At 37.6% G+C, this 21,398-nt stretch overlaps 1 protein-coding gene across 1 annotated transcript in view; it reads right to left on the minus strand.

Annotated features, from left to right (window-relative positions):
* The window catches only part of SOCS5 (suppressor of cytokine signaling 5), a 31,837-nt gene extending 10,469 nt beyond the window's left edge, over positions 1 to 21,368 (minus strand). The window contains exon 1 of the mRNA XM_026845459.1: positions 21,124 to 21,368. The gene's annotated coding sequence lies outside the window, so the exon portion shown is untranslated. The remainder of the gene's footprint in view (positions 1 to 21,123) is intronic.
* Positions 21,369 to 21,398: the final 30 nt, after the last annotated feature.

Here is a 21,398-nt window from a genome sequence, read left to right on the forward strand (position 1 = left end):
ACTGAGCTGTAATTCCAACAACACACAAAATTGGCTTAAGTCAGCACTGCAACCAAAAGAAATGGCACCAGCCTCTTCCTGGCCACCTGTGCTGGTGCAGAGGTGGTCTGTACACCATATGGCTGCTCAGTCAACCAGCTCAAGGAACTGATCCAGATTAAAATGAATTCTCAGAAAAAGTCTCAATCATTTACTCCATATGGTTTATTACTCCTGTATAAACATTCATGTTAACACAAGGGAGGAACGGATAAGGAGGGAGGAAGAAGCAGGCAGGGCAAGACTGCTTGCTTCCACAGCAGCACTGGTTAGTTCTGCTCATGATATTAAGACCTTAGATGGCTACTTTGAAGAGAAATCTCAATTTGAAGTCTACATATTAATCAACTGTGGGGCTCTGGCTATGACAAGAGAGATTAGGATTCTACTTAAACTGCTGCTTTGAACATTCATGTTGAAAGTTTAGCCACTGAAAACATTTATTTCAAAAATAAAATGATGAGTTTGCTTGATGTGTCCTGCTAAAACACAGAGAAAGCAACAAGTTTCAAGGACTTAAGCTGGCAGACTGTCAAGTCAAAGCAAATTAATGGTATTTTGCCATTGTTCCAACCTGAAAAACTAAGTAGTAATCTCCTCCCCCTCCTCCATGCAGATTCATAATGAGTTAAAAAGCAGTCTTAGCTTGGATAGCTGATGTTCTGCCACTTTTATTCCAAGCAGCTACACATTGGTAATATCAGTTCAAAAATATTGCTCTAAGATATTTTTAACAGTGGGACACATCCCTGTAGCCCCTTACTAAGCTTTGAGGTTCAAAAAGAACAGTGTCAGGACTATTGTCTGTTCACATGTTACATTAGAAAATACTGTACAGTTGCCATGCATTTCTGTTCAGAAAATTTTAAATCCCTGAAACAGAAAAACCATCAATGGAAGAACAGAACATGAAGAACACTGAACCAAAACCAGAGTTGTTTCTGAAGTACTCTTTTTCCCTGTACTTACACAAATCTAGTGGATAATAATACAACCATCATGAACAAAGCTAGTATTTCTAACTACCTAAGGATCACAGAAGCAAGCATAAATTTCAGATATTAATACAGAAATAATGTTATACAGATCTACTGAGAACTCCACATAGTGGTAGATACCTATGTTAGAAGCTCTGCAAATTCAAGACAGTGATGCATATTAATTCTGTAAAGATACCCTCAAATCATTTAGACAGTATCCTGATGGCCACTCACCACAATATGTAAATCCACACAAGGAATAATAAACAGAAGCAGTTTCCTTTAACTTATCTCCACACACCCTAGGTACGCAACTCTTCATCTTATCATTTAAAAAAAGTAAAAGAAAAAGCATTAAGTTATAGCAAAGTAAGGTACCCGCTATGGAAGAGAACACTAGGCGACTTGCTGAAATAATGTTTTGTGTACTGCTATGTTTAACTCTCCTCAAACAGAAGCTGCCAATATACTTTTCTAAAATTATGTGGGTAGAATAAATGGTTCCAGTCCTCTTGAAGACCTCTGCAAAAGCTGTAAGTACTGAGAAAAAGTTACAAAGCTCTCCCCTAGCAGGGCAGAATTTGTTTCTAATTTTAAGAACACTAAATGAAGCATATCCTTCTCTATCAAGTTCTAAAATATAAATAGGCCTCACATTGATATACAGAGTTATCTAATGGTTATTTGTATGTAATCCTTGGTAGTTCCGAGTTAAGGAAAAGCATACCTTAATAGCTATGCCTCACTAAAAGCAAAGGAAATTGGAAGCCAAGTTGGAAAGATGGGTCAATCATATCCCACATCCTTCACTAGCTCAGTAGAAACATCCAATTTAAGCTGTTTTGCAAACAGAGCATTTAATTCAACTGAAAATTGGCTATTCTGTAAACAGATAGTTCCTCTGTTCTGAAATCAACTTACACTGTTTTAACTGTTCTTGTTTCTTCAAACTACATTTTTCAAAACCTCAACAGTCTGTCTAATGCCTCTCCCTGGCCACAGTACCCTTGCCCCCCACCATCTTACAAGCATCTCCTTTATACACAGGTCTCTTCTCATGCATGCAGCTACCTCCCATTTCCCTTCTATGTGACCAAGCAAAAGATTATATTCTCCAAGGCAAACAAGTTAGCTGTCACCTCTTAAAATTGATGAAATTGATGTATCTACAATGGTGACTATGTAGGAAAATGCAGTATTGTTATTCATGCAATTTGCAAGAAATTAAAACCAGCCATCCTTATTTCAAATTTGATAGAAATGGACCCAAAAGTTAAAAAGTTTCTAGAACCACAACAACTGAGAGGAGTGACAGCCTAAATTGTGATTTTTTAGGCACTGCAATTAAAGAAGTTAGTGCTAACCTGAAGACTAAATATTGTCACTTGAAAAAAAAAACAAAACCAACTCTCTTGCGCTATGAGTTGCTCAGTTCATAAATTCACTATTTTTGATGAAATTAAAAAACCCACTCAGGTTTTATGGATAGCTTTTTATGGTATTCTTTGTTCACTAATAACGTTACTGGAGCAAAGCACTCAATAGTAGCAAGATCATATGCATGTGTAAAAGACAAGAAAACTCAGGAAAATTCCACAACTAAAAATGAGCTGCTCTTTGCAGCAACATAACTTATTTGTAATGTTTAAAAATATGAAACAATTATAATTTATAGTACAGCTACGTTAACGGATGACGCGTAAACTGGTCAGATCCCTTTGTGCCACTGCAATACTGAAGAGAGATTAAACTTCAAGCTACTGGAGAGAAAAGTGCTGGACCAGCTGGGTCTTATCCGACTACAACTACACTCTACATGAAGTAGAAGGTGGCCTGGGATGGACAGTTCTGATGGCATCCACAAATTTAAAAAGTGACCTTCATAATGACTTAACTCCCAATTTACATTCTCTCATGCCATAACTTTAACAAGTAAACTCTATCACTATAGCAACACTAGTAACCTTAGATCAGTTTCTGTATAAAACATGTTTTCATAAATAGAAGCATATTTGAATCACTGCAGAATGAGACCAGGGGATTTAACCTGCAAAGTATTTGGCAAGCAAGGAGTTAAAATTCTGCCTAAGACTACCCCACAGCTGCTGTCAGCAGTCAGGCTTGTCAAAAGAAGCTCTGGGCTTTCTTGACAAGACTAATTGGCAGCAAGCACCTGGTTCCCTAGGCTGGGCCGGGGTAGGTAAAAGAATATAAACCCTGCAAAGAAGCAGGAGAAGCAGCTGGAAGGCTGCCAGTAGGTCTAGCCTGTTTCGTGTTTTCACTTTGTTCCACAGGCAACTTTATCCTCCACTATACCCAGTTATAGCTATCAAACTTTTCTGCAACTTTCCAGCTGAAAGAAACCCATGCTTTACAGTTTGATACCTGTGAGCTCTGTCACTGCACACCCACCATGCCTTGCTGTGCAGGGTCATGCTGCTGCACTGCCAACTGCAACATCAACACTATTATTAAATTGCAGCAGAACTGAAATTTTGGTTTTCAAATGCCACCAAAAAATTAACTAAAGGTGCTATTATAATTTTAAAATTATGAACTAATATTCCAGAAAATCAAAACTAAGACCCTCCTGGGTATTCTGAATGTTGGACATATAAAGCATGGGCAATGACATCTTATGATACATAGCAAATTACAGTGCATCTTTAAAGAAAGGGAAAACAAGTAAAGAAAACCCCAACATCCTGGAAACTAACTAAAAGCAGGCTACATAAGGGACTTCAAGTAGGACTTCCAGAAGTGTGAAAAGACACTTAGAACATATTTTGACCTCTACTAGGAATCATGATTTCAGTGACTGTGAAGCTTTCTGAAATTCTGCCCTTTGTTTTTTTGCAATATTAAAACTCAGGTAAAAAAAAAAAAAATTAAACCATTAGCCTTCGAGGTTCAGCCCCTGAAGTAGGGAGATTTTTCTTAGGAGTAAGGAAAATAAATCAGTTTGTTAGCTTAGCAAAGTCTTGTATTATTGAATTCACAAGTGTCTAATTATATATGCACACACACAAATTTATATAATATACACATGACATCAATATACTTCAGAATTTTATTTTTTGTGCAAGACAGTTTAAGTATAAATATTGAATTTCTATAAAGCAAAGTGCTCAGCAGATACTTTATGCCTCTGGCAAGTCCATGTTTTAGGTGTTCTACTTGTAGCTTGCTAGTCAAGAATTCCAACAATGTACAGTAGCATGACTATTTCCATAAATTAAATAACTAGAGATATGCAGAATTACGGTGTTTGTGAAAACAAGAGTTTGTAATGGAACTGCTTGATAGTCAAACCACTGGCATCATGATAACAAATTCACCCTAGGAGCCATGGAGTATGCTGCTCTGTTTTTAATTGAACACATTATATAAACAATTGTACCATTCCTTTAACTGATAGTGATGTTAAATAGTACTAATACAAAGATCCATTAGCAATCTTTAAAAAGAAAAAGCTCAGGGCAGTGAGATTATAAGTTACTAAATTTAGAGTTACTGCTCTAACAGTAACAAAAAAAAAATGTTAAGAGTGACAGCTCAGTAAAGGATCCAGCTCCTTGCAATACCTGCTCTCCTGTATTCTGCACCTTTACACAAGGATGACTAATGAGTAATTGTTGTCTACTCATGAATAAGGAGACTTCCATATTTTATTTTATTTTTTTTTTAAAGTAACTTTTCTCGTGCCACACAAAACAAGAATGCCCATGATTCAAAACACAGTATTAGGATGTACCATAAAAGCTTCAAGCAAAACAAAAAAATCTAACTCTTCACATTGTCAAAAATGTAAGACTACGACTACATGCACAGGATATGCATTAGAGAGACTGAACAATCATTGGTAAGAAAAACAGGTCTGTCTTTCCTTTTAAAAGCATCTTGCCTCAGCCCATTACAACTGAGGTGTTAACTCGATTATTATGTTACTATCTTATAGTCAGGGAGCTGGATCCTGCTACATAGTAAGATGCAAAGGAAGCGATACTTTCTGTCAAGATGTGGCTAGATCTTCTTGGCCTTATGTAATGCAATCAGTTACATCAAAACTATTTGAATGAAATGCTTACTCTAGGAAAGAAGCACCTGTGTATGTTAAGTAAGTGAGCCACCCCAGGATGAGAATTTTCTAAGAAAAATGTACATTTGGCTAGTTCCTAAATTCTTCTGAAAATAAAATACATAAGTGCTTTGCCTTTTGATGTCTTCTATCTAATCTTAAAGCTGACTCCAGCTTTCACTAAGGATTGTTGCACTGAGACCTACTCATAGACCAACAACCCACTGGTTAGCTCACGTGCATTCCTGTATCAAGAGGAAAATGGCTTATCTGAAAAAGGCAACTCACTAACCGGTGATACCACTGTAATACCCACACACAAGAGCTCATTCAGTACTGGAAAGCCACCAAGTATCTATGAGCTCCTGTCTGATACAGGTGAATTTAAGTTATAGGCTGCAGGAATTCCTTGAAGACACAGCAATGGAATGGACTAGAAAAATTAATCTTTACAACAGCACTACCAGCATGAGACTAAGGTTTGCAGCATCACATAAAACTGAGCAAACCTAAATCAGACAACAATCACTGGATGATGAACTTCTCAGAGAGCGGGTATTTAACAAAAAAACCCAAACCAAAAAACCCACACATAAAACCAAACAAACCCCAAAACACAATGGAGACAAAGTGAGTGATTGATGTAATTTCACCATATCAGCTTGAGGTGATAATTTACTATCCCCTGCAGGAAAGGAACAGAAGAGCACAGGTCTCTAAATTCTGTTAATGAGAAACAATGTAGTCATAGCCAGTGCACTCTAAGGGTGATAGTCCATGATAACTAACCTACCATTGCTTTGCTGCTATTAAAAGGCATACTCCTGCTTCCCTTCCATCCCTCTTCTGCATTCAGTTCCAACATTAATCTGGCCTCTATTTTCACTATAAGCTAATTAATGGAAGCACCAGACAGACAAACAGCAGTTCAGCTAGGAGAAAGCAGCCAGAAGAGACAAGCAACTGTGATGGTAGGACTAGCTTGGGGGTCTTATGCAAAGAGAGAAAGGGAGAAGAAACATCTCTACCAGCAACAGTGAGATGTTAATGCTGGTTCAGCCATTTCTGTGTAAAACCCCACTCCTTAATGTTAAACCAGATTCTCCTCATACCAGGAAACATATTTTATTAAATTAAGGTTATAATTGTGCAGCCAAAAGATAAAATGAAGCATTGAGATGAAGACTCACACAGAAAAACACTGTACATTTCACAAGATCCAAGAGCCATAACACTAACAGGAAAAACTAATAACAAAAATACAAGAACTATTCCTCTTCATTTTTTCAAAAAGACATTCAACTGTTACCTAAAATACCAGACAATTTACATAAACATTTTCAAGAAGACTGGGACAACCCGTTCAGTAAACGACTTCAGGAAGCTATGATCCTTAAGCATCCTCCATGATGAAAAATAATTTGATTCATGACATAGAAATGTAAGGTTCCTCAATTTATCATAGGAGACACATGGCAGTTTCCACATCTAGCTACTGTCACATAGGGGCCAGGAGTTCCTGATGGAAAAAATGCATTTGTAAATGAAAACTAAGAATTCTTGAGGTACCCATGATTAGCAACAACTTGAGCATCCCCCAAACCTTAAGGGAGTCTACCAGTCAGGTGGAGGGAAGGAGGGGAAAATCAGAGAATACTGCTTAGTGTACATAAGACTGCAAATTTCTGATAGCACTGTCATCAGTGGCACATAGGCATACAGGACTAACCTGTAGGTAACTTAAAATCCATCATGATTTGAAGAAAAATTAAGATTTACCTTCATAAGATAAACAGCCAGACTAGAACATATTTCGGCAAAACCTGTCTATTCTCTCCTATACTGAATGAACACGGAAAAGAAACTCCTGCTCAACTGGATACTAAGTTCCTGTGAAGCTTTAAAACTCAGTGAAGGCTATTCTTACACAACTTCAAGCATCTAGATAATCGGCATGGCTACAGGGGAAAGGCATTTTTAAAAGGATACTTTCAGCTGTACAGTGTCAACAAGCACAGCCATCTTTCTTAAAGCTTGAACTAGCCACCTCAAAAGCAGCAGACAAAGTCAGCCTACTTGGTGGGCTTAAAGTCTTTTTCCCCAATAAGAGGGACATGCCTTTCAGAACAGTTTTTTCCCCTTTTTAAAATAATTTATTTATTACCTCACCTAATGCTTCCTATTATCAGACCACATTCAGTGTCTTTCTGTAGCTTTCTGATTTGGTCTGAATGTTATAGGCCATGTTGCTACCTGAAATAGCTCTTTCAAAGGTTTGGACATTTTTCCTACACTTCAGCTGTCTTAAAAAACCCCTACCTCATCACCTTACAAATTCAGGAAGTATGGGCCATCCTTATAGAAGTACAGCCAAACTTGATCCAGTTTGGAACTCCTGAAGTAAAAAACTGTTAAGTTCATTGTTTCAGTAGTCTTTCCAGATTTTATCTGTTAAGGTCTCTAAAGAATCGGATCGAAGATTTTTTTCCCTATGAGTGCCACAGCAATCAGTACTGATCAAGTGTGTATACCCTGCTGGTATGAAATGCTTCAGTACGCTCTCTACAACCCACTGTGACACATTACTATGACAAGTGGCATCCTTGTTATGCTCAGAAGTAATGTATCTGCATACAGGAGAAGCCAAGCTTTAGCCCAGTATGGATACCTCACCTTCTCTAAAGGAGGTCTTAACACAGTTAAAAATCACAGTCAACAGTACAGGTGTTGGTAGGGCTCTGGAGGTATTGGGGAGCTGATGGGACAGGAAAGGAGGAGGAATGAGTTCATGATTCCAGAGCTAATGTGGCCCAGGGCTGCCTTGCAGAGATGTCCCACCAGGCTTTGTGTCATAAGACCCCCTTCAACCCACTAACTTGAGACAATTCTGGTTCCCAGCCTCTGCACAACTTACTGAAGTCCAGAGGTGTACTTGAAAGAAAAATCCTGCTGAGCACACAGAGTGCAGACAGTCTCCAGGGAATTCCACAAAGAAATGTTGCCACATCCAGATCACAAATTTTCAAAAAGAGAATTGGCTCAATTTTGGCAGATTTTCATACAAAATTAAAACAGAGCTCAAGCCAGGCGTCACCCACTGATAAATTCCAAGTAGATGTTCCAGTTCAGAGGTGCACTACAATATTTCAAAGTGACTGCCATAAAAATTGGCACAGATAATTATTCCAGTTTTGTTTCTGAAAACAAATGAAGAATTTCAGCTGAAAGCTTTAAACAAAATTAAACTCAAGGCAAAGAAAAGGCATAAAGTATTTCAGTCCTAGAGATCAGAGTTCAAAGTTATAAACAACTGAATACAGCATCTCTTAAAAATTTTCTAACACTTCCCATTATCTATGGAAGTAAGATATGAAGGAAGACCACCAGTGGGAACACTGACTTGTGTGAACTCCCATTCTCACTCATGGAACAATGCACATAGGCCACTTTGTCAAGGATATGGAATCACAAATATTAAAATTGTCTATTAAGAGTTTGCAAACTGATGGGTTAACAACTAGATACTCTCAGAGTTACTTGCATAATGGCCAATATCAGGTTCAGTGACATGACAGAGCAGGATGATCCACAAACACAAATAAACCACAAAACTACCTTCCTCTCTAAGAACTCCAACTATTTGTTTACTCATTAAAATGAGGTAACTAACACTCTATGCCATCTTGTTTTCTCCAGAAAATATTGTATGAAAATCAGAGCAACCTTTGCAAGCCTCAATTACTCAACTAAAAGACTTCACAAGCCTTCATCTTGTACAATGGTATATGCCACCCTAAGAGTATTGAGTGTTGGCAGTGCACAAGAAAGTGAAGAAACATGGACATATACAGAAGACAATATTTGCTTATTACTAAAAACAGATTACTTTTAGGCCCACAGGAAGCAGGAGCTAAAATCCAGAAGGATCAGATAAGATCCCTCAAAGAGTCTGAAGAGGGAGAAAAAAATCCCACCACAACCATGAGAAAACACAATGACCAGGAGAGGTTTTTTTTTCCACTCTTATGACTTTCTTCCAAGCAGTCCTGGACATTCTATTTAACCTCAAATCATATATAAAACCAGAAACAGCCATGGCCACTAACTCTTTACATCTAGTTACTATTGCTCAACTTCCGCTATGGGCAATTTAAAGCCATTTGAAGTATCACAAGAGCAGCACCACACGCAGCCAGCCTAAAACCGGAATACCTTTAAATATATCTACACCTGGTCCAAAGTTATACCTTTGTCTAAATACTGGTTGGTTTTTTTGGTTTGTTTTATAGAACAGAACATTTCAGTTGGAAGGGACCTACAACAATCATCTAGTTCAACCACCTGACTACTTCAGGCCTCACCAAAAGTTAAAGCATGTTATTAAGGGCATTGTCCAAATGCCTCAAACACTGACAGGCTTGGAGCATCAAACACCTGTCTAGGAAGCCTGTTCCAGTGTTTGACTTGGTAAAGAAATGCTTCCTAATGTCCAGTCTAAGCCTCCCTTGGTGCAGCTCTGAATCATTCCCATGCACCCTATCACCGGATACCAGGGAGAAGAGCTCAACAAGTCCCTCTCCACCTCCCCTCCTCAAGAAGCTACAAGGAGCAGTGAGGTTGTCCCTCAGCCTCGTTTTCTCCAAACAAGATGAGTCCTTAGCTGCTCCTCATAGGACATTCCTTCCAGTCCTTTTTACCAGCTTTGTCGTCCTCCTCTGGATGCATTCAATGACTTTAATGTGTCCCCCCAACAGATTTCCCTGGTCATAAGTCATTTCTACCTGAGGAGAGGGAAGAAAGACACAAAAGCAGCAATAATACTTTTAACAGCTTCACCTGTTGGCACAACATTACAGCCCAGGGATCACACACAAATTTGGCATCCCCACCACCAGCGGTTGTGCTGCTACTGACATGTTGCAAGCTTCAGCTCTGCAGACTCCACACACAAGAGAACTTGATTTCACCTCCTTCTCCTCCCTCACTTTACGACACACTCCCTTGCTGCTGGCTCCTCACCAAGGAGGCTCAAGCGTATCTTCTTTCTCTGCACTCCCATATGACAACCAAAGTACATGAGTGCACAGTTTACTCCTATCAACTTAATTTCTGCACTTACAGGATAGGTATGCTTGCAAAGCCTTTAGAATAGCAATTTTCTACATGCATTTATTTGAGCCCCAGGCTTAGCTCCTGTACAGAGGCATTTAACTACCTGTGCTGCCTCAAATGTTGAAGTACAATCAGCTCCCATTAGAGTTAAATACATGGCTCAACTCCAAAATAAGTAAAAAGATTATAAAATACACATGCAAAGCTAAATGAGTAGAAAACAAGGATAAGAAGCACTGGATTCATCTTTGCTTAAGGGATTTGCAAACAATGCCATATTGGCAGGCCTACTTAGTAAGATTTTATAAGAGTAGTAGCGTTGTACATTGACATTCTTTTTCTGATTTGGCTTCCATCACTGTCCCAAAACAAAGACCAGAATTTTTGCCAATGTAGCTGTATCTATAACACCACCCTAACTCCTGCTATATGCAAACCTATATGAGTATGCTATATGAGGGTTTCTGACAGCACAGTAATGACAGCTAAGATCAAGACTACTTTCCCATGCTAACCGCAAACTCAGATCCATTTGCAAAGTGCTTCCCTCTACATCATTCCTTATACCAGAACTACAGTGTTTTTATAAAAGAAAAGTGCATACTGAGCATTAGGAAAACTTTCAGTGATTAACGAAACTGTAGAACTAAAATATCCTTCATAAGAGAGGCATCAGCTGAATACTATCACACACTATTCAATGACTAAAGTACTTCATCCTGCTGCCGCAGAGCACCACTGTTGCTCCTCAGCCCCTCCAGGACACTGAAGGAATGCGCATAAACTAGCAAGGCAGAAGAAAAGAAAATCTGTTAGGTATGTCATCCATGATGTCAGCATATTCTTAAATCAACAACTGTTAACTTACTGTCCTCTCTTAATTCAGATTAACTTGAAAAAAGACAGGGTACCATGCTTTAGAGATGACAACCTCAGTGTTGGCAGAAAGCTTAGAGTAAGTAGGCTTTAAAAATGCCTCGACGTTGACTTTTTCCAGGGGTGAAAATTAAAAGACTTCCACAAAATTGCTATCTATTTTACAAGTAAGCTGTACCTCAATAATTTTCTCTCTAAATTAAATCAGTTTTATACTTCCTTGAGCAACTCACAGTAGATCTATAAATTACCTAGGTAACAGTTTTGAAAACCTTACTAGCACCTACTCCTATGCTTGCCTTTGGCAAAAATAAAGTTTTTGACTCATTTTTATGTTCAATTAATCCACAGTCACATTCTTCATAGAAAGACTGCTGGAAAAACTCAACTTGCTGGAAACAGTAACTATAATTACTGACCCTCTCCAAGTCAGCCAAAATTAAATTGCAAAGTAGATTTTTTGGCATTAGAGCTATAACTTAATGGTACAAAGAAAAGCAAGTCTGTGAGTAACAGACGAAACCAGGCCGAACATTTGTGAGAACTCAGAAAATAAGACAAGCAGTGAGTTTACAGGAAAAAATTGAGAGCGGATCCTGAACAAGACTAGCCTCTTCCTAGATTTGTATTGCATAACAAAAAGAACAAAACTACTTCCTTGCACATCTTTGCTGTATCAAACTTTTGTTGAACAAAACATTAAAAAAGAGGAATATAATTTTATCAAATTTCACAATAATGAACAAAATATGAACTGCAACTCTATGGCATTTTATCTCCTCACATTTTATCTCCATAATTTTCAGGTTTGCTTTACTCACTGTTCTCTGGGATTACCAAAAAAAAAAAAAAAAAAAAAAAAAAAAAAAAAAAAAAAAAAAAAGATCTTAATACCCCTTTATTTCTCAGAAAATGCCATTGTAGGTGCCCCATTAAGAAACTTGTATGAAATTATACATGCCTCTGTCAATGAAACTTGCAAATTGAGATTCTTTTCACTTATGACAGGCTTTAAAGCAAGTACAGGGACAACATATACCTCAACCATGCATAGATATAATATTTGCATGTCACGTTAACTTCACTATCATTGAGATGATTGGCTTATGGTAGAAAATTGATTCATCTCATATTTGACTGAAGTTTAAAACATATTCTAGAATTCATGAGCTATGTAGATTTTTTGCAGTCTTTGCTTCTACTGATACACAGTCAAAATAAGGGAATTATTTGCATAACTGAAGCAAAATGTGATTTCATAACATGCTAATTTTTGAGCCTACAAGCAAGCTTACAGGACTAAGACCAAAGTTATTTGTACCTTAAGAACCATTTACAAAATAGGTATAACTGCAAATCTTCAGCTTATCTATTGTCACCTATGATGCTCAGGGAGAATATTTTCTAACCAACTAAACCAACTGTATTGCTGAAAACAGGGTTGTAAAGTTCCTCTGGAGCTCACTACGAACAAGGATTTTCAAGTATCAATTAAATGTAGATAGCCTCAAAAAGATGACTGATGATACATTACTAAGCTATTTTTTTCCATTTTAAAAATTTTGATCAAAACTAGTTTCAAAAAATTCCAAACAGCACTCATCAAAAACACACAACACTGATCAATAGATGTGGGGAGGGGACAAATAAAAAAACATACAAAAGCATGGAGATTTCAAACTTTCAGACCACTTAAGAGTTAGACCGTAGAAGCTGGCTTCCAGACCTAGTCCTGGAAACAAGTATAAGTTTAATCAATAAAAAGTCAGTTTTGCCTGAATTACATACATTTCTATGATCAACAGGAGAACATGTTTTTCCAAAACCACATGCCATTCTGAATCTAAATCCAAACTTTAACCTAAAATACAAAATGCCTACTGCTTTTTCAGACACAAATTACTCCACTGGTCTGGACTTTAAGGCCCCTAACCTCATTTATTCCGTTCACAACTGTTAGACAAATATTAAAATAGAAACCTTGTTCAATGCAGTGGTCAGCAGTCATCCACACAAGCAACTCTGTGCTATAGATCAGTATAATTACTTGACATCTTTGAATTTTAGTCACATTCCTTCTGACAGAAACACTGAAAATCCTTTAACAGATGCTTCACTCCCTGTGAGAACAAAACCATGTCATATGCATATAAGGACTAACAGTTCTACCAACAAAAATGCTAAATCCTCTAACAAATGCCTCAGACCCCAAGGAATTTGAGGGAACAAAACCATATCATCTGCACATAAGAATTGACACTGGTCGACCCAGACTCTTGAGGCAAAGCAGTTCTCACTTATGGCACAATTGTTTCAGCATTATAAAAATTAAACTTCTGACAGATTCCCAGATTTTCTCTTTTTAATTTCAGTAAAGGGAAACAGTAGATCAGCAGATCAATCTGAAAGAGTCCTTGTATCTTATTCAATAAATTTTGCTAGAATACAATTCAATGGGCAGTAAAAATACCTCTATAACAGACTACCATGTGGATTTACTGAACTTGCAAACATTTTAACTGAGACATGAAAGCACCATAGAAGACTGTAAGAGAAGTTATTTTGTAATTGTCATACTGGAGGACTAATTGCTAAGTTATCTTTATAATAAAGAACAAAACAGATTTTTCATCCTCAAAGTGAGTAAGCGAATAGGAATTAGAAAATAAGTCTTTATTCAATTTTACCAGTGCACAATGTTAAGATTACATAATAAACGTGGATTTCTCTAAAAGCCCATTTGAAAAATTCTCTTCTGAAGATAGTTAAATTGCCAAAAGAAACCAACAATCGCAATGTCATAATCCAAGGTGGGACAGAATTTTGTTAATTGTCAAACCAAGCTATAAACCAGTAACGTCACCAAATACTAACAGGCAGATGATGCACTCCTGAAATACAGTAACGGGATATAACATCAGAACAGGCCAAAGGGTACACCTAGTATAAAACCTGTCTGGCCAATACATGCTGCTCAGCAAAGAATACAAGAACAGGTGAACTATTTATTAACACATCACTGTTATCCTCTCCCAGAGTCAGTACTCTGCAGTTCAGGGCCTTAAATCCAAAGGTAGTACCTTTGCATTCTACAATATTATTAACAGAAATTTTATATCTCATAATCTTACTCTAAATTATTAATTTCGATCTGTAAGAACCAGAGGTCCTATTGTCAAATGTCTTGCTTCCATAAATAAGGTGTCCAGATCTTAAGTATAACTATGAGGAACATCTTCAGTAGATAAACCACATACATTTTTGAAGATCAAGCTGATATGATACTGAAACTTTAAATCAAATTTATATTCAAATCTACCCAGCATTGTGACAATCTCATTAAGGCCTTGACTTACTATTACAAATAAACAAAGCAAAAATCAAAGTAGATCATATTTGTTGCTGAAGTTTTAATGAGTATCAAATGTCCAAATGAGTTAAGCCACTGACAAGAACCTGCAGAAATATCTAGTGAAATTTTGGCAGCAGAAACTCTGCTCACTGGATTCAAGAGATTTGTCTTGCATTAAGGGTAAGGCTAGATGAGACAGACTTGAGAGAACAAGACACTCCAGTCCAAAGGGACAACCCAACACCATCACCCTTCTGCAACCCCTCGCCCCATCACACAACCCAGCCTAGTCTCCTAGGTCAAAGCCAGCACTCAGTTGTTCGCCCTGGCAAGTTGGTCTCCCTCAACCATACCCATTACCAACTAACCCAGAAGAGAAAAGAAAGGAGAACATCATAGATTTAATGCACTGGCTGAACAAAAATGGAGAAACTGTGTCTGAGAATCTGGGGACTCCAACAGCATAATAATGCAGGTAAAACTTAGCACAAGTCAGACAGAAGCTTTAACAACTACAATCACAGTGAGAGAACATTGACAGCATCTCTCCTGGTCCTCTGCCAAGTGATCGCAGAGACCCAGCCTATATGCTATTTCAGAAAAAGGTGAGGAAAAACAATCATTTCTGTGTTAACAAAGCCAGGTACTCATCCCTGGGAGGGATGGACTCCTTAAGTCCCTTGCTAAACAGCTACAATTCTAAAAAGGACTCAAGAAGTAAATAATGTGACAATACAGTGATGGCTCTTGGTAGAGCCTATAGGAGTGACACACCCAGTATTACCCAACACACAAGTGGGGAGCTGAAAATAATCACTGAGAGCTTTTAGTTGAAAGGAACAGGTTTTTTAGTAGAGATAACCTCTTACCAGACCTCTCAGTTTTAAGCATTAAAAATTTTACCACTGCAACTGTTCGGCAGCTTAAAAATACGTGTTATTTTCCTCTTCCAAGCCATGAGTAAGAACAATGAATGAGAAAAGAGATCTACTATGTATAAAATACTGTAATACACAAGTGAATAGAAATTTTAACTTACTGAGCAAATTTTAAATAAAAAATGTGTTTTGATAAAATAGCTGGTTTAACTGCTCATCCAGCACATCTGAAGTAATAAACTACAAACCAATTTTAAAATGCTATTTGTATATTTAATTGAATTCCATTTTCTATCCAAGTGAGGCTTAACATTTTTTTAAAAAAAGTAACTCATCATTCCCCAACAGAAACATGAAAATTAAAGATCCAAGAAAACAAAGCATCAACTAAGCAGTCTAAGTGTTTAATCACACAAAGATTCCAGTCAACTGAAGATTAAAGATAATTTGTAGTCTAAAATTAATTCACTTTATCCATATGCTACTTCAAAAGAGTAAGAGACTTCTTATGGTATTAGTGGAATAAGATACTTAAAATAATATAAAATACTTCCTTCTTCACAGAGGCCAAATGCAAAAGCTCTCCAAAACCAAAGTTTAGTAATGGGTACTTTTTCTACAAGCAAGTCAGTAAATCAGACTGCTGCTCTGGCCTTACTGCAAAACCAAAAACCCAAGGTACAGAGGCAGAGTATATATATAGTTAGATATAAAAGCAGATGTACCTAAGCAGACAGAATTCAAGGTATCAGAAGTCAGAGACATCTTGAAGATGGAAGTCTGGTGTTCAAGTTCAAGAAACGGGGTACTTGCAGGTCTGCCCTATTAAACATGTCCATCCCTAGCTAGCCAAGTTCCATAAAGAAAATTAAGTCAAACTGGCATAAGCAATCACTACAATTTAAATTGCTATTATTAAAGGCCAAATACTCTAAGAGATTATCTCAATCAATTTTTATCACAGTCTTGATCAAATCTAATTCATTCAGCTGCAGTCCTTGAGTCTCTACTAGTCTAATGGAAATATGTATAAGGTGCTAAGAGCCAGACCTTTTTATCCCAGAATTACAATTCTTAATCCTATGACTGACATTTGGGCCTTGAGCAATAAGGCCCAAATGATTTCATCTGGGAGCCAGGCTGACCACTAAATTACTATCAGAATTCATTCTGCTGAGGAAGAACAAAAATGTTATCAGATTTAGTACTGCAGAAAAACTATTTTTGATTGCTTCTACTACTCAAATTTTTTAAACAACCTTCCAAATTTCACCTTGGAAATCACTGAAGCAATTCCAAACACTGTAAAAGCTTCTGCCTGTAAGAAACCGGTACTGCACAATGTACTGCAATACAACAATATTCTAAGAACGCTCCAAACATCTTCAACAACAGTGAGAATATTTATTATAAAAGCCTTGAGTTTACAAAGAGATGCACTGCACTAAATTTTTTCTTATTCTGCTGAAACAAAAAGAAAAGCAAATTCCTGACCTCTGATTCTTCAACTACTGGAGAGACCCACACTTTCACAAGGAAGGACTACTGGTTTAAATACCTCAGCTGGTAACACAGTACATAATCAAGTAGTATCCAGCTAGCCAGAAACACACCATATATGGCTACATAAAGAAAATACTTCAGAGTCCTCAAGAAGTATTACTTATCTAGGCAGCCTCCATCTCCCCCTCCTTCTTATCCCAATCTTTCAAAGATAGGCTTTAAATGTTTTGCAGCTGTCCAACATTAAGACTGAAGAATTCAACAACCATGGCTGTGTAAAAGCACAGGGTGAAAAGCAACTACCACGTTATCCAGGAATTCAGGACCAGTTACAGATCCAGAAGAGGTTCCTGACTGCAAACTTCTTTAACAAAATCTGGATAAGGTCCCAAGAGTAGATAAACCTGTAAAATTATTCTTTCTTCCTTTCAGATAATTCTTCAAAGGAGTTTCTACCATATAAACTAGTGCAGACTCTGCATAACTACATTGAGTTTTAGCCAACCTCTCTCACAGCCAAAAATATCAACCACCACCACTGCACACATTTTCTTACTGAGATTTTCAGAAGGTCTGCATAATCTTATAACCATGAAGTTAGTAAGCCATTTCATATTTCCTGAAACTAAACTGCACATTAGATGATTCACCAATTAGTGTATTCATGAGGCTTTAAAAAGCAATCAAAATTTCATTTTTGTTGAAAAATTTAACAGAGATGTCCAGCTGTATGCATGGAGAGAGCATGTGGGCTTTTCTCCTTTATTTAACTTAACTAACAGCTACGTTAGCTGGTGAAAAATATTCAGTGTGTCAGAGTTAATTTATAGAGCTGACAAAGTATAAGGGCTCCAGAAGGTATAGCATACATTTACTAAACTTTAAATACAATATTTTAACTAGATATAGCTCAAAGATTAAAATAAGCTGTCCAACAACCAAACCACACAAATACATCTTGTTTCAGGGCACTTCTTATTTAATGGAGCTACTCCTGTTTCAAACTAATGCATAGATTAACAGTATCAGTAAAGTTGATAATCCTTCTGATCCCAAACCCCATAAACCAAAATGGTTTTGTTTTTTTAAACTAGGTGGACATCTTCAGAGGACAGCAGGCATCTCAATACAGTGCAGGCCATGACCAGATGGAAGGGAAGCACCCCATATTGTTCAACACAACCAAACCTTGTGGCCTTAATGAAGCCTCTAGGCATAAATACCACAACATAAAACTAAGTGCTACTTTCCCCTTAAGGCTGAAGAAACTACCAAGCATAGCTCTTGGGGAAACAAGAGGGAAGGAAATTAGACGAAAATAAACAGTTACTCAAGAATTACTTAACTAGCCAGGCTATTCCAGTATTTAGGAATAGGAATCAATATTTTAGGAGTTTATGGTGAAGCCATTACATCAAAAGTTCCTCTGTCATTCTACAAAGTCAGGAATGTACATTTTAGTGAAGAAAAAGGTATGCAGTTTAGATTTTACTCTTTCTTTTCACTATTTGTAGCAGTAAATGAAACATGACCACTTTAACTAAATCTTTAGATAAACCTGCTGTATGAGAGTTACATGGAGTCACCTGAATCCCATGAAGTATCTACCAAAAGTATCTATTTAGCAATGGGCTATCACAGGACAAGGTGATTAACAACTATTAACAGCAATCATCGCTATCCTTTGATTAGACTAAAATACATCTCTGACTTGACTTTAAACACAATGAATGTGCCCAGAAAAATTCATGTTATACTATCTTGGGTTAGTCCATCAGGCAAACACATGAATTGACACAAATTCAATGAACAGTCATCTCTCCAGAACCTTGCCGCAGAGTGACAGGTTTCACATGTTTCAAAGAAGATTAAAAAAAACCTTTCTAGCAGAGCACAGTTGATTTCTAATCCCTTCCATCTGCTCTCTCTTTCTTAGATGTACCTGCCATCATTAAAAGACCAATAGAAGAGAAATCCTAGATATTCCTCCAAGGACAAGCCCAGCCATTATTCCAACACTCATACATATGAAGTCATGTCAAGTTACTGCATGCTACTCAGCTGTCCCAACTCACTAGTTGATTGTACCACTAATGCAACTCTGAAACCAGAGTAGATAAAAGACATTTAGACCAGCCAGAAAATCAGAACAGATTTCAGTGGTTCAGTCCATCAGGTCTCAAAATTTTTGTTTTCTCTTTTTTTGTAGTTTGCTTTGGACTGACAAAGAATGCACCCTAAAAGTATAGCAAATACACTCTGACATAGTTATTAATGCACAAAGCCCACAAAAAGACAGAATGAAATCTGTTCTGACAGAGACCCTACTGCTAAGGCTATTTCCTTGATGCCAGGCCCACTTGAATATTTTGGTTTACAGATTGACAACTGAATGAATTAGGAGGTTGTTAACATGGAAACTTGCCTTCTTTCAATATCTCACTGTAGTAACCTCATCAATGGGACTATTCAAGGTAGCAAGGGTTATGTTCAGGCTGAGGGCTGTATGACATCTTCAACAGGAAGACTTCAATGGCACAAACCTTCATGACACAAGATCTTGAGGTGTGTGAACCACACCTCAAGATTTCTATGGATGTAACAATTTAACTACAAAATTGACCTCATGTCATTTCTGTGCACAGTGGCCCATGAGATATTTGAATTCGGCAGAAAAGTTGTGAGATCTAAATAAGGCAAAGGGCATTTGGGGGCTATGATATACCCTGTGGTCATTACCTAGCGACAACCTCAACTTCCCTTCCTGAAATAGACTTATGAAAGGAAATTCCATGCTCCTCAATAATTCACTGGACTCAAAACTTCTAGTGTCCATAAATTACAATCTCCAAGTTCCACAGATAAAACTCTGTGGGGTGGAACGGGACTAAAAAGTCTTTTTTGTAAGAGTACTGTATCTTGGAGAAACATCCCTAAACTAAAGTTAACAAGGTTTACGTGAAAGGAAATTAGGAATTACACCCCCATTGTATAATCCTGCAATAAAAATAATGTACCTTTCCAGAAGTGCTTTTAAGACACTGATTTGGTAACAAAGTTCCCACTAAAGGATCCAGCAACTGAACAATCTCCTTCCAGTATTGGGTCCTAACTCATATGATATTAACAAAATTATTACAGTGAAACTACTCTAAAGCTATGTTTTAAATGATAATGCACTTAAAACCTAGAAAAATATTTACTGTGGTACTTGCAACCACAGAAGGGTCTTTTTTGCCATTCACCCAGAAGGAAAATGTAAAGTGCCCTGAAGCTCATCTCTAAGGGATTCTTAAGTTTAAAAAAATAATTACACAGAAGATGTTACGATGAAGTAAAAACTCAAGAAAACAGAACATTCAACTGTATCTGAAGCATCTGAAGTATTTAGATGGGCATGAAAATACAGTTTAGTCTTCTGCACTGCATTTTAAATCCAGGAAAATATCTCTCAAGATTTTGACTCTCATCTGGCTATCCAATACACATACTTAGTTCACCTGTCTTCTGAAGGAGGCAGATCAATTTAAAACAATAACCAGTCAATTTCCATGCAAATTTCTGGAATATATTTACTTTTAAATAAGCTTATATAAATGCAAGCTTTAGGTGTACTTTCCATTCATACCATCTCCCTGCAAATAGTTCACTTGGGCCACATCTATCCCCAAAATATTTTCTTGTTATAGGAGTATAGTGCACCAACAAAGCACTTCCTGAAGTTGTTGCAGTTTATGTGAGAAAAGCCATACCTGTACTAAACTCGAACCACACCAGAATTAGCTTCAGTGGGAAAGCACTGTATTTGTTGTAAGAGGGTTTGTGTGGCATGGTCAGGGATCACACCTCACATGATGGGATATGGTACCCCAATATGACGGCTTACAGTTTTCAATCACAGAAACATTGCAGAAAACTTCAACAAGCTTTAAAGGAGACATGAGGGGAAAATAAAACCCAAAACTAAACAATAAACCAAAACCAGCCAAAACGAGAGAAGCATTCTGTGAGTATTCAGAGAATTAAATAGTATAACTATCGCATATGCTGTGTTCATAAGAATAAATGATCAGATGTCACACAAACCTGATAGAAAGAAACACATCAGAGACAAAAATGTATTCCACAAGATTAAGCTGTTGTATTCGGTACAAGTACTGAATTACAAAGCTAACAACAGCAGAAATAACACGATTTACTGCTTCTACGATTCCAAGAAACCATTCATAACTTTGAGTTGGATGCGTATAAAGACGACTTCAAAACTTTTATGAGTGCTCATGAGGGAAACAGCTGATGTTTTACCTATCATCCTTCAGAGAAGGGGTTAACGGTAGGTTGTATGCCCTGAAGACTCCTGAACGGCAATTTTGTAAGGGCGATTTCCATACGGACAAACCCGCGTGCAAACACAACTACAGGAGACCGCCGACCAAAGCCCCCTGCTCCTGCACCAGCTTCCAAATCCACCTGCAAGCCCGAGAGGAGCAGCAGCCCGGCGCCGCCTCCCCGACACGGGGCACCGCCGACCGACTGCCTCGGGGTGCCGGCACCGGATTTGGGCCGGGGCAGGTTTAAGC

This window comes from Athene cunicularia (assembly GCF_003259725.1).
Source record: "Athene cunicularia isolate RWA chromosome 3 unlocalized genomic scaffold, athCun1 chr3_part1, whole genome shotgun sequence".
Lineage (NCBI taxonomy): Eukaryota > Metazoa > Chordata > Aves > Strigiformes > Strigidae > Athene > Athene cunicularia.